The sequence below is a fragment of the Budorcas taxicolor genome, chromosome 20, assembly GCF_023091745.1.
Source record: "Budorcas taxicolor isolate Tak-1 chromosome 20, Takin1.1, whole genome shotgun sequence".
NCBI lineage: Eukaryota > Metazoa > Chordata > Mammalia > Artiodactyla > Bovidae > Budorcas > Budorcas taxicolor.
Genome location: NC_068929.1, coordinates 39,520,696 through 39,533,031, shown reverse-complemented (window position 1 = coordinate 39,533,031; position 12,336 = coordinate 39,520,696). Strand labels below are relative to the sequence as shown.

The window sequence follows — 12,336 nt, the reverse complement described above, 5'->3', positions numbered from 1 at the left end:
ACAAAGCCTTATTTCAGTTATTTCAGCTCCAGGGTAATTTTCTGAACAGGCTGTGTATACCTGAAGTGAAGATTTCATTAGTAGTCTCTACTCCTGCTACTCCCTAACTGTCTTCATGCCCTGATAGCCCAGATTCAACAGTGAGCTCATTCTGGACCCTTAGAATCCCAGGGCTTAGCAGCTACTGTTTAACTCGTAAAGCACAGCTGCTCATGAGAAAAGATCACGGGAGGGTCTTCATTCCCATTTCACAGAGGAAGTAAGAAAAGCACTAGCAAGTTGTGAAATTGTGTAAAATACACCCATTGTCCCTGAGATTTACCCAGAACACTTCTGGGGGTATCTTTAAAGGACTTCTTAAAGAGAAAAACATTTCCCAAGTCTAACCCCTCTTATCAGTCTACTGTAGTTTTCTCATTATTCCTCAATCAGTGAGGATTTAAGGCAGGAGGCAGCTGAGCTATTGCCTAAAGAGTTTTAAACTATCACAAGGATGTCAAAATTTCACTGGAAATATAAGATGAAGACAATTGTAGTTACCAGAACTTCTCTCATCAGTTCAGTTCAGTTCAGTTCAGTCACTCAGTCGTGTCCGACTCTTTGCAACCCCATGCACTGCAGCACGCCAGGCTTCCCTGTCCATCACCAACTCCCCGAGCTTACTCAAACTCATGTCCATTGAGTCGGTGATGCCATCCAACCATCTCATCCTCTGTCGTCCCCTTCTCCTCCCACCTTCAATCTTTCCTAGCATCAGGGTCTTTTCCAATGAGTCAGTTCTTCACATTACGTAGCCAAACTATTGGAGTTTCAGCTTCAGCATCAGTCCTTCCAATGAATATTCAAGACTGATTTCCTTTAGGATGGACTGGTTGGATCTCCTTGTAGTCCAAGGGACTCTCGAGTCTTCTCCAACACCACAGTTCAAAAGCATCAATTCTTCTGTGCTCAGCTTTCTTTATAGTCCAACTCTCACATCCATACATGACTACTGGAAAAACCGTAGCTTTGACTAGATGGACTTTTGTTGGCAATGTCTCTGCTTTTTAATATTCTGTCTAGGTTAGTCATAACTTTTCTTCCAAGGAGCAAGTGTCTTTTAATTTCCTGGCTACAGTCACCATCTGCAGTGATTTTGGAGCTGAAAAAGTAAAGACTCTCACTCTTTCCACTGTTTCCCCATCTATTTGCCATGGAGTGATGGGACCAGATGCCATGATCTTAGTTTTCTGAATGTTGAGTTTTAAGCCAACTTTTTCACTCTCCTTTTTCACTTTCATCAAGAGGCTCTTTAGTTCTTCTTCGTTTTCTGTCATAAGGGTGGTGTCTTCTGTATATCTGAGGTTATTGATATTTCTCCCAGCAATCTTGATTCCAGCTTGTAATTCATTCAGTCCAGCATTTCTCATGATGTATTCTGCATATAAGTTAAATAAGCAGGGTGACAATATATATCCCTGATGTATTCCTTTCCCAATTTGGAACCAGTCTGTTGTTCCATGTCCAGTTCTAACTGTTGCTTCTTGACCTGCATATAGATTTCTCAGGAGGCAGGTCAGGTGGCCTGGTATTCCCATCTCTTGAAGAATTTCCCACAGTTTGTTGTGATCCATGCAGTCAAAGACTTTGCCATAGTCAATAAAGTAGAAGTAGAGGTTTTTCTGGAATTCTCTTGCTTTTTTTATGATCCCGTGAATGTTGGCAATTTGATTTCTGTTTCCTCTGCCTTTTCTAAATCCAGCTTGAACATGTTGAAGTTCATGGTTCAAGTACTGTTGAAGCCTGGCTTGGAGAATTTTGAGTGTTACTTTGCTAGTGGTGAGATGAATGCAATTGTGTGGTAGTTTGAGCATTCTTTGGCATTGCCTTTCTTTGGGATTGAAATGGAAACTGACCTTTTCCAGTCCTGTGGCCACTGCTGAGTTTTCCAAATTTGCTGACATATTGAGTGCAGCACTTTCACAGCATCATCTTTTAGGATTTGAAATACCTCAACTGGAATTCCATCCTCTTCACTAGCTTTGTTCGTAGTGATGCTTTCTAAAGCCCACTTGAATTCACATTCCAGGATGTCTGGTTCTAAGTGAGTGATCATACTATCATGGTTATCTGGGTCATGAAGATCATTTTTGTATAGTTCTTCTGAAGAACATCTCTCATAGAGAGTACCAAATCCTCAAGTGGAATTCTTGTTAACAAAAGAATTCTTGAAATGCCCTGTAAGGAGATGAGTCCATTGACCCAAAGTTTTTTTTTTTTTTAGGAGGGGGTGGGGTTGTAAGTTTTACTGAGTGAGCTATATAAGTTTAGAGCCAGAGTTGAATTGCTGGGCAAGACAACTAAAGCTGAAGCCTGTGAATCACTGACTCTTTTTCATAATCCCCTAGGCAGTGAGCAGCTTGTCTTAAATAAGTATTGATCATATATATGAAGAATATTGATTTGAGTTTCTGCTCAAATGTTTGGGACAATGGGTAGAGGTTAAACACACAGGTACTTTTACTTCTAGTCAAAGCCCCACTAAAATGATTTCAAAGTATTTTTTTAATAAATTTTTATTTTTACTTTATTTTACTTTACAGTACTGTATTGGTTTCCCATACATTGACAAAAAATATGGAACGCTTCATGAATTTGCGTGTCATCCTTGCTCAGGGGCCATGCTAATCTTCTCTGTGTCGTTCCAATTTTAGTATATGTGCTGCCGAAGCGAGCACTCAAAGTATTTTTTAAAATATATTTTTGAGTTTTTTTTAAAATAGTTAATCTTATTTTGTTTACTCTGGGTCTTTGTTGCTGCACAATGGCTTTCTCAAGTTGTGACAATCAGGGGCTACTCTTTATTGCAATGTGTGGGCTTCTCATTGCAGTGGCTTCTCTTGTTCCAGAAGCTCTGGGGCACATGAGCTTCATCAGTTGTGGTGCCTGGGCTTACCTGCTTCATGGCATGTGGAATCTTCCTCGACAGGGATCAACCCTGTGTCTCCTGAATCAGCAGGCAGATTCTTATCCACTGCACCATATGTTTTTTATTTTTTTTTAAAAACAAAACGATCAACAGAATTAGAGTAGGGAAACATCCACTGAATTCTTGAAGCTGAAAGGTATATGTAAGAGTAATAAATGACTTAATAGACTTAAGAAACTACAGTCCTAAGCTGTCAGTAAGGAAAGCTAAATGCCTATCAGATTTACATCTTGAAATCTCCTAAGTTTCCAGAGATTGGAAACACTGGATTCTTCTGGAAGTAGGACGTGAGTTGGGGAGCTAAGATAAAAAGAAGTGATGAAAGTATGATTAAGAAGTAGAGTCCCAGGTATCTTTTTAACATTTACATAGCTGGGCAGTTCCTCCCCATTCCTTTCCCAAGATTAGTAAAGCAAAAGTTCTGTGGCACTCATCACAGTTAAGATGGGTACCACATTGAAAAGTATGTGTACACAGAATGCTGAGACTTCATAGTCTTCTTCTTTACTCAGCTCCCATATTTTTGGCAGGCAGACTTTCCCCTTTAGGTAGGATATAGGAGAATCTTTCTTTGGGATTTGACTAGCCTAAGAGGAAAGACTTGATGTTGATATTGGAAACTCTTGAAACAGCCACAGTAAATTTCATAGTCAAGAAGTCCACTAACATACAAAGTTTACAATGAGCTTTTGATTCCTGAACATTTAATTGTGAGCAGATAATCAAGGCTTCCTAGGCATCTAAAGAATGCCTCTAACATGAAAAATAGAAACAAAAATTATAAGAAAGAAATAAGTGACTTGAAAGGAATAGACTATGTGAAGAAAAGAAAATGTAAAAGAAAAAAATGATTCACTCAGATCCCTAGAAAGATCAGATATTGCAACCATAGAACATGAGCAGGATATTATATAAAAGGACATAATAACCAGAGGGCAAAAGGAGCTCTGGGATTTTAATAATATGATGTAGAAATCAAAACTCACTGTAAGGATTAAAAAGAGAAATCTTTAAGGGCTTCCCTGGTGGCTAAACTGCAATGCAGGAATCCACCTGCAATGCAGGAGACCTGGATTTTATCCCTGGGTTGGGAAGATCCCCTGGAGAAGGGAACGGCTACCCACTCCAGTATTCTGGCCTGGAGAATTCCATGGACTGTATAGTCTATGGGGTTGCAAAGAGTTGGACGTGACTGAGCTACTTCCACTTTCGCTTTGGGAGTGATAAAGAAACGGCAAAAGGAAAGGAAAGAGAATTAGTGCCCCATCTGGGATATCAAATAGACAAATAACAAGTATTTTTCCAAGGAAGAACAGGGGAAAAAAAACCGCAGGAGATGTCACCAATGCAATAATTCAGAGATATTTTCTAGAACTGAAGGGCATGAATTTGTAGCTCAAAAAGGTCCACACATGAAAACAGATCCAAACCAGAGGGTGAAGACGAAATGCTACAAAATTTTAGAATGTAAAAACAAAAACACAGAAAAAGTCAAGAAAAGAGGTGGCTTTGGACTTCAACAATACTGACAACAAGAAGACTGTGGAGCAATTACTTCAAACTTCTGAAGGAAAATGATTTCTAATTCAAAATTCCATACCCAGCTGAACTATCAATCAAGGGTGAGGATATAAGACTCCTGATGCATTTACATCTCTCATGCCTTTCCTCAGGAAGCTACTGGAGGATGACTCCACCAAAACAAGACAGGTAACTTAGAAAGAACCAAGAGGCAGGGCACAGGATGCAGGGAGCAGGAAATCCAGCCCAGGAGAGTGATAGGAGGAATCCCAGAACAATGGTGGAGAGGAAATGCTAGGATGATAAGTACTTTAGATAAAGAGGGCAACCAGTCCAAACTGAAAGAAGTCAGCAGGCTCTGGATGATATGTCTTCAGCAAAATGAAATTGATAAAATATCTGACATGTCTTAATGTCTTGAGAAGAGATTTATGAATTAAGTACAAAAACAAACAAACTACCAACAGTAAAAATTGTGTCTTACTTGAGGGGACACAACTTAGGCATATTTGAATATTAGGATAGATTTATTATGTAAGGCCTGCACACTGTGATTCCAGAAAGGTTCAGAGGACACTTTCTTCACCAAAGCAGTGAGGAAATCATTTGTTAGGTAAGCCCTGGCATCCTTGAAGAGCTCTGCTGTGCAGACCAGAAATGGCAATGGGAACTGCTGCCATCAAACTGAGGTCCCTGAATTCAGTGGGAATGCTGGAATTTCAGGGTTACATGGACCAAGAAGCAACATTTAATGATCAGAGATTTGGTGGGCATGGTTATCATAATTGGCAGCAAGCTGAGTAGTAGTCAGGATAGTCTTCTGACTTACTGAGATCTTTGATATTGGCTAGTTATCATGGCAATAGGTGGGAGCCTATTATATTGTTACTTGATTTGTAAGAGTCTAGGCCTTGTGATGGAGAAGGAAATGGCAACCCACTCCAGTGTTCTTGCCTGGAGAATCCCAGGGACAGGGCAGCCTGGTGGACTGCCGTCTATGGGGTCGCACAGAGTCGGACACGACTGAAGCGACTTAGCAGCAGCAGCAGGCCTTGTGAACAGAAATCTAATTTGAATTACCACAGTTTTTCTTCTTCTTCTTCTTTTTTACAAGATACTATTCTTTTGAAGGAGCACGAAGTTATTAGTCGATCCACAAATCTAAGTTCAACATTTAGTTACTTGGTAATATCTGTTCTAAGACAAAGGGAATCAGCAGAGCAAATATTTTAGGCTCAATGGCTTCTTGATTTAGGCTGATGTTCTGGTTGTCTGTGACTTACTCTCTAGGCCCCCAGAGAAGCTACGGCCCTTCTACAATGTTGACTATTAAAGTTTAATATCTAATGTTCAGGGCCACTTCACTGAGATACAATTGCTGCCATTGTTGCTGTTCTATAATTTATATTATATTATTTTTACTTTCATGTGGCTTTCACTTCATTCGTTACTTATGTATGCACTGAAGTTATGCTGCAGAGTATATGACATTTCTCAGACTAGTGAGAAATTATCTGTTACATTGACAGTCCCTGATGAACCATGACTCCCTGTGGGTATTTATGGACTTCTACAGCCTCTCCTGGAAGCTGATGCAGAAGTGATGCTGAGTCAATGTTATGCCTAAGTCTTTAGAAGTCCTGAAAGCTCCTGTTTTTTTGCACTTTGGCAAAAGCCAGCTGCACATGGAAGTCTACCTGCCCTGAGAGCACCACATTATGGAAAAGCCCAGTATAAATACCACATGAAGGGGCCGCATGTAGGAGAATCAATAAACCCAGCTAACAGCAAGAACCAAGATCTTTGGTTGCCAACCCCAGCTAGTCTCCCAGCCAGTAGCAGGACCAGCAAGCTACCCTGTGAGTGATAGTCCACCATCTTGAAAGTGAACCCTCCAGCCTCCAGCTGGGAGGCCAACTTCACTGACACTGTGTGAAGCAAGAGACAGCTTTTTTCACAAAGCCCAGTCCAGACTGAAGAATCATGAATAAATAACTAACAGTTATTTTGAGCCACTAAGTTTGGGGGTTGTTATTAAGTAACAGATAGTTATAGTACTATTTTTGTGTGTTTGTGTGTTGTACTTGGCACCTGGTGTAGCTCATGGATCTGTATTAGGCTCCATTTTCTTAGGCAGCTTTGAAAAAATTGCTGCTGATCTTTGCATATAATTCTCTTGGCAAAGATCTGTCTCTTTGGGTAGTTGTCCAACCAATTAAATATTTCAAACTGCTTAGACATTCAAGAGAACATAAGCTGAAGAGTCTATGAACTCACTAGTCAGAATTTTCTAGTATTTTGGACAAGCAGAGTTACACTGCCCTGGACCTTGTAGCTGAGTCTGGCCTGAGGGCTGGATGTGGCTTCTCGTGACCTTGACTGCTCTCTTGTTATTTCTCTGATCTGCTCATACTCTTGGTTCTCAATTTGCTTTCAGCTTCTGGGGAAGGCCTACTGATTCCATCCCCCTAGTTTTGTGTGGGAAAGAATACTTTCCCAGAAAAAGATGTTAAAGAGGTGTCCCCTTAGGAATAAACAGACTTCTTCTTCCATGTTCTTTTCAAGTAGCCTTTTTAAAAACTTCTCTCCTCTAACAATCACTATAAAGGAGAAAAAGCTAGCCTTTATCATATAAAAGTGACATGGCCAAAATGTTCTTTTAATGTTTGAAACTCAGCTGGTCCCATTCCTGCCCCTTTTAGTCCATGCTTCTCAGGGATGGGAGGCCCTGCTGACCAGTGGGGCCCCTCTCAGCACTCTCACAACTCTCTCTCTCCTCTTGGTCAAACTTTGACTGGTGTCTTCTGCCCATGAGCCCTGCATGTGGTGAGAGCTGAGTTGTACCAAGAGATGGGAAGCTTGGCAACCAAGAGACAGGTGCATGGAAAAGAGCACCACATTCTGAACCAGACAGATCTGGCTCAGAATGCCAGCTCTGGCATTTCTCTAGTTGTGTGACCTCAAGCAAGTTGCTTATACTCTCTGGAGTTTCCTTATCCCCAAACTATCATATTTAATGCTTACTTTATAGAGTTTCTCTGAGGTTTAAAAGTAAATTGTGTTAAGAACCCAAACCATAGAGTGGATGGTCAAAAAAATGTAGCAGTGATGAAGATGATGATGGTGATTGGCTCTAGAGAAAGAAAGGCCAGAGAATTCTTAACTGCTTCTTTCTATCATGGCTACCTTACCAAGCTCGACAGGTTGAAGAGGAATAGGGGAGGAGAAGGAATCTGGTGGGAAGAGCCAGGATTCGCTCTGGCCTGGGTGTCGCCTCCAGCTCTGTGTATTGCACTGAGCAGGCTGGGCACTGCGCTGCCCACTGTTCAGCAGCACGTGGTGACCGCCTCTTTGTTGTTTAGTTGCTCATTCATGTCCAGCTCTTTGTGACCCCAGGGACTGTAGCCCACCTGGCTCCTCTGTCCATGGGATTTCCCAGGCCAGAATCCTGGTGACTACCTAGGGATCCAAATTCCATGGTGGCAGCTGGGTGGAATTAGTCACAATGATGTGCTGGGTACCAGCTCCCATCAGCTCACAAGAGCCAATTGTTCAAGTTTTAGGAATTTTGCCAGCTGTTAAACACAGCTATTATACAATTTAAATGATATGAGCCTACAATCAAATCCTTGAAACTCATCACTTTTCTGATTATTTTACTGCGTTTTCTGTTATCAACGTTCTTGAGATTATTTATATCTAGGACTTGAACTGTGGAAATACTGCATAATTATGTGCTAAAGGAACATCTCTTTCCAACTCTGTGTTCAATAATATTTCACAGGTGACTTGGAACTGGCCGTGGTGTATTTACACTATACAAATTGGCAAGGGCTACAAAGGAGGGCATTTAAAAACCTTTACCAACATGCCACTGAATGTAGATAAGGCTGAGAGAAGAAATAGGAACAAAAGCATTTCATTCTTCTGGACCCCACAGTGTGTTAATTACATGTAAGCCAATCACTAACATTAGTGAAGGAAGGAAGAGAAAGGAAGGAAGCATGAGAAAGGAAGGAAGGAAGGAATGAACTACCGAGGAGTACAAGCAGGATATGTTGCTCCATCTCCTGATCCCTGTAACTAGAAAAAACCTGTGTGCAGCAGCAAGACCCAGCACAGTAAAAACAAACAAACAAACAAAAAACCTTAAGCAAAAAAACTTATAAAACAAACAAATGAAAAACTTGGGAAGGCGACAGACAGTCCACTTCAGGACAGTAAATTCAACTCTTTGGGGGCAGGTAAGGTCCAGCCTGCATATTGCCTATCACCATAATGAATGATGATAACCCAACACCACACAATAACACCGAACACCACCACCGTGGCTCCAGGCATGGACTGTGACAGAGAGAGGCTCAAATAAGTCATGATGGGGAATCCCAAGTCTCTCTTACAGTTCCAATCCTTAAGGGTTGCCAGGTACTCGAGGTACACACAGAGCATGGACATTAGATGGTATTTCATCTCTGGAGCAGAAGTTGATTCTCACCTTTTAAAGTGCGTCAACAGATTTGGCTGACCTTTCACCTATGCTTTTTCAGCTCTTAGTTCTCAAAAATCCCCAAACAGTCTCATCTTTCCTTCTGCCCTTGTAAGTCACTGATTTGCTCTGAGGTTTCGTTCTTTAGATTAGCAAAGTGGGTAAGAGCTTTGAGCTCTGGGGTCAGACAATGGAGTGTAAATCCAGCTTTCCCTTACTAGCTGTATAACTTTGTACTAGTTTCCTTATCTGTGAAATGGGAGTGATAATAGCACCTACAATGTGAAATTATTTTGAGGATTAAATTAATTATACATATTAACTTGAATTTGAGCATGCTCTGGGATAGGGTGAAAGGCAGGGAGGCCTGGCATGCTGCAGTCCATATGATTGCAAAGAGTCAGACACAACTGAGAGTCTAGACAACAACATAATAACTTATGGAGTTAAATCATTCTGATCTTATGTGACATAAAGGGCTCAGAAAGTGCCTGTGATAATGTTTTTTATTAAAAGTATTTATTTATTTACTTTTGGCTGTGCTGGGTCTTCTTTGCTTCCGCTTGGTTTTCTGTAGTTGCAGCAAGTGGAGGTCTCTTCTCCAGTTGTGGTTTGAGAGCTTCTCATTTGGGTGGTTTCTCTTGGTGCAGAACACTGGTTCTAGGTCACACGCTCAGTAGTGGTGGCTCACACAGGCTTAGTTTCCCCATGACATGTGGAGTCTTCCCAGACCAGGGACCGAGCCTGTCTGCCTGCTGTATCGGCAGGCAGATTCTTAGCCACTGGCCCGCTCGGGAAGTCCATGCTGTAATTATTCTCTCATTATTATTATATGAAGCTTTTCCATGCTTCACCTCTGTCCTATTTCAACCTTCCTTCCTGCCTTCTTTTATACTTTCTCATCTTCTCTAGAAGTCTCTTTGTTTGAATGTTATAATTTAATGACTAAGAAGAGAAAAAAAGGTATCAATTTTTTCCTAATGCCTGACTGTACATATTAAGGCCATTATCATTTACCTTTCTAGCCTGACTTTTCAGACAGTTTTCAAACATAACGCAGTGTTGCAAATGTAGTGACAGTGACCTTCATTAAGATTTTAATCTTGGAGGCATTTTATCCGACATTCCACTCTTTAAACCAATTTGACTAATAAACTCTTTCCTTTTCGCAAAGAACTCTTCATATCTAATAACTACTGTAGAATGATACGCTCTGTGTCACTCCATGTCAGAAAGCCTAGGAGCACTGGGAGATTACTTCTAGAGGTGGCCAGACGTGGGGATAAGCATCTCCCCCTTATTTAGTTTTCTGTTGCGCGCCCCCCAGCACCCCAAGCCTTGCTCTGCCTGCCTCTTGTCTGTCTCCCTCCTACTTAGAAGCATAGGGAGAGAGTGTGTGTGTGAGACTAATGACATTTTGTATGCAGCAGCCACCTGTCTATTTTTTGTTTTTGTTGTTTGTATTTTTTGTTTCAATAGAAGCAAGAATGGAAATAAAGACATCTGCGAAAACACTGTATTTACACTCCCTGCCTATGAAGGTCTTTATCAAATCATGAACTTGAAGCAAAGTTTGCAAGCCTAGAATTGGAAATGTTGGGAAAGGAATGCAAAGAAGGAAGGGAAGCAAGGGTTATTAAAGGTCTTAGACCGTCCATGCCCTGGGAAACCGAGAGTGTAGTTTCTTAAGTAAGGAAGAGGGGCCGCAGAGGGAAAACGAGAAAAGCATGAGAGCTGTGTGTACTAGTTATTTAAGGAGTGAATGTGTCCAGTAGCTAGGGATAGGGGTGGAGGAGCAGCAGAAGGGAGTATTCTAGGGTTGGAGTGCCTGAGTTCACACACAGGCTTCTTTGTAATCCTGTGATCACAGTCACTTAACATACTCAGAGCCTCAATTGTCTCATCTGTGAAATGGTATCCATCAGGTTGTTGCAATGGACAATGCAAGAATCTGTATAGTCACAAGAGCTGGATTTGGAACAAATCTATCTTGGTTCAGATACTGGCTCCATCACAGACTTGCCAACTGTGTGATTTTGGAAAAGTTACTCAGTCTCACTGAGCCTCGGGTTCTTAACTGTAAAACAGGAACGTAACAAACCTAATGATGGGATAATATAGGGGACCAGTCAGAGCGTATCTGACATCTAGTAAGTGTTAGATGTTACTCTTCTGCCTTTAGCTATACCAGTGTGTGCCTTGGTTTTGTAAAGTAGCCAGTACAGCGCTTGACACAGTCAACATTCAGTTATTATTATCAATTATTTATTAAGATGCTTTTTTAAATCTCATAATATAATACATGCTCTTTAGAGAAAATATAAATATATGGGAAAGTAGAAAGAAAAATGAATCGCTTTGAGCCAGCTGCTGTGAACTTTTGATAATCTTTTCTCAGGGTTTTGCTCTGCATATTTCTGTGTGTGCTTTCATTTTTACGGACTGGTTTGTTTATGTAACATAATAAAAGCATTTCCTCATATTATTATAAACATCATTTTTATGAAAGACCATCATTTACATATATGTTGCTATAATTTACTTAAATATTCTTGCCTGAATTCATGTTTTTAAAAAAATTTTTCAATATTACAAATACATTGAGATGAACATGTTTGCATAAAACTTTTTCATTTTATATCTGAGATATTCTTTAGGATAGATCATGGGTAGTCAGACTACTATGTCATATTTGGATATATTCAAGAATCCTCAGACATTGCCCAATTACTTTCCAAAAGAGTTGTATAAGTAAAACTACAGTCAAAATGTATAAAAACACATCTTCGTTGAACTGGGTTTTATCATTTAAAAATTCTTTCAATTTGTAGATAAGCAGTGGCCCTCAGTATTGCAGTAAGTTCTACTTTTTAATTACTCATGTGTTTTGAATGTTTTTCTCTGTGTTTTTTCAGAAAACTTCATCTTTTTTAGTACCTTGTCTGTTCATGCTTTTGTCCATTTTTCTCTATATATTGCAAAATATTTCTGTTGTATTTCATATGAGTTCTTTAATATATTAAATTATATTAATGTTTCTTCCATCTGTAAATATTTGTACCCAAGTTGTATTTTAACTTTGGTTGTTGTTTTAACAGGAGGAAATGTGTGAAAAAGTTGTATAACCTGTTTATTTTGCATATGATTTCTTCTATTAACAAAACTTTAAAAATAGATATGCTGGGGTAGGTGAGGGTGAATGAGGAGCATCTTGTTTATGTCTTTAAAAATATAAACTTATCTAATTCTTTAATCCATCTGGAGTTAAAGTTATGTTTGTGTGTTGTATGAACTAAGGCTAGAAATTGATTTTCTCTTCTAATTTGCTAACCAGTTGCCCTAGTGTAATCTATTGAATAAT

At 40.0% G+C, this 12,336-nt stretch overlaps 1 protein-coding gene and 1 non-coding gene across 2 annotated transcripts in view; one reads left to right on the top strand and one right to left on the bottom strand.

The window, feature by feature from the left end:
• Positions 1–12,336, top strand: part of EGFLAM (EGF like, fibronectin type III and laminin G domains) — a 187,378-nt gene that overhangs the window by 34,944 nt on the left and 140,098 nt on the right. The gene's annotated exons all lie outside the window — the stretch shown is intronic.
• LOC128066283 (U6 spliceosomal RNA) lies at positions 2,611–2,717 on the bottom strand. The gene has a single exon (XR_008201189.1). It is a non-coding gene; the product is annotated as a U6 spliceosomal RNA (small nuclear RNA).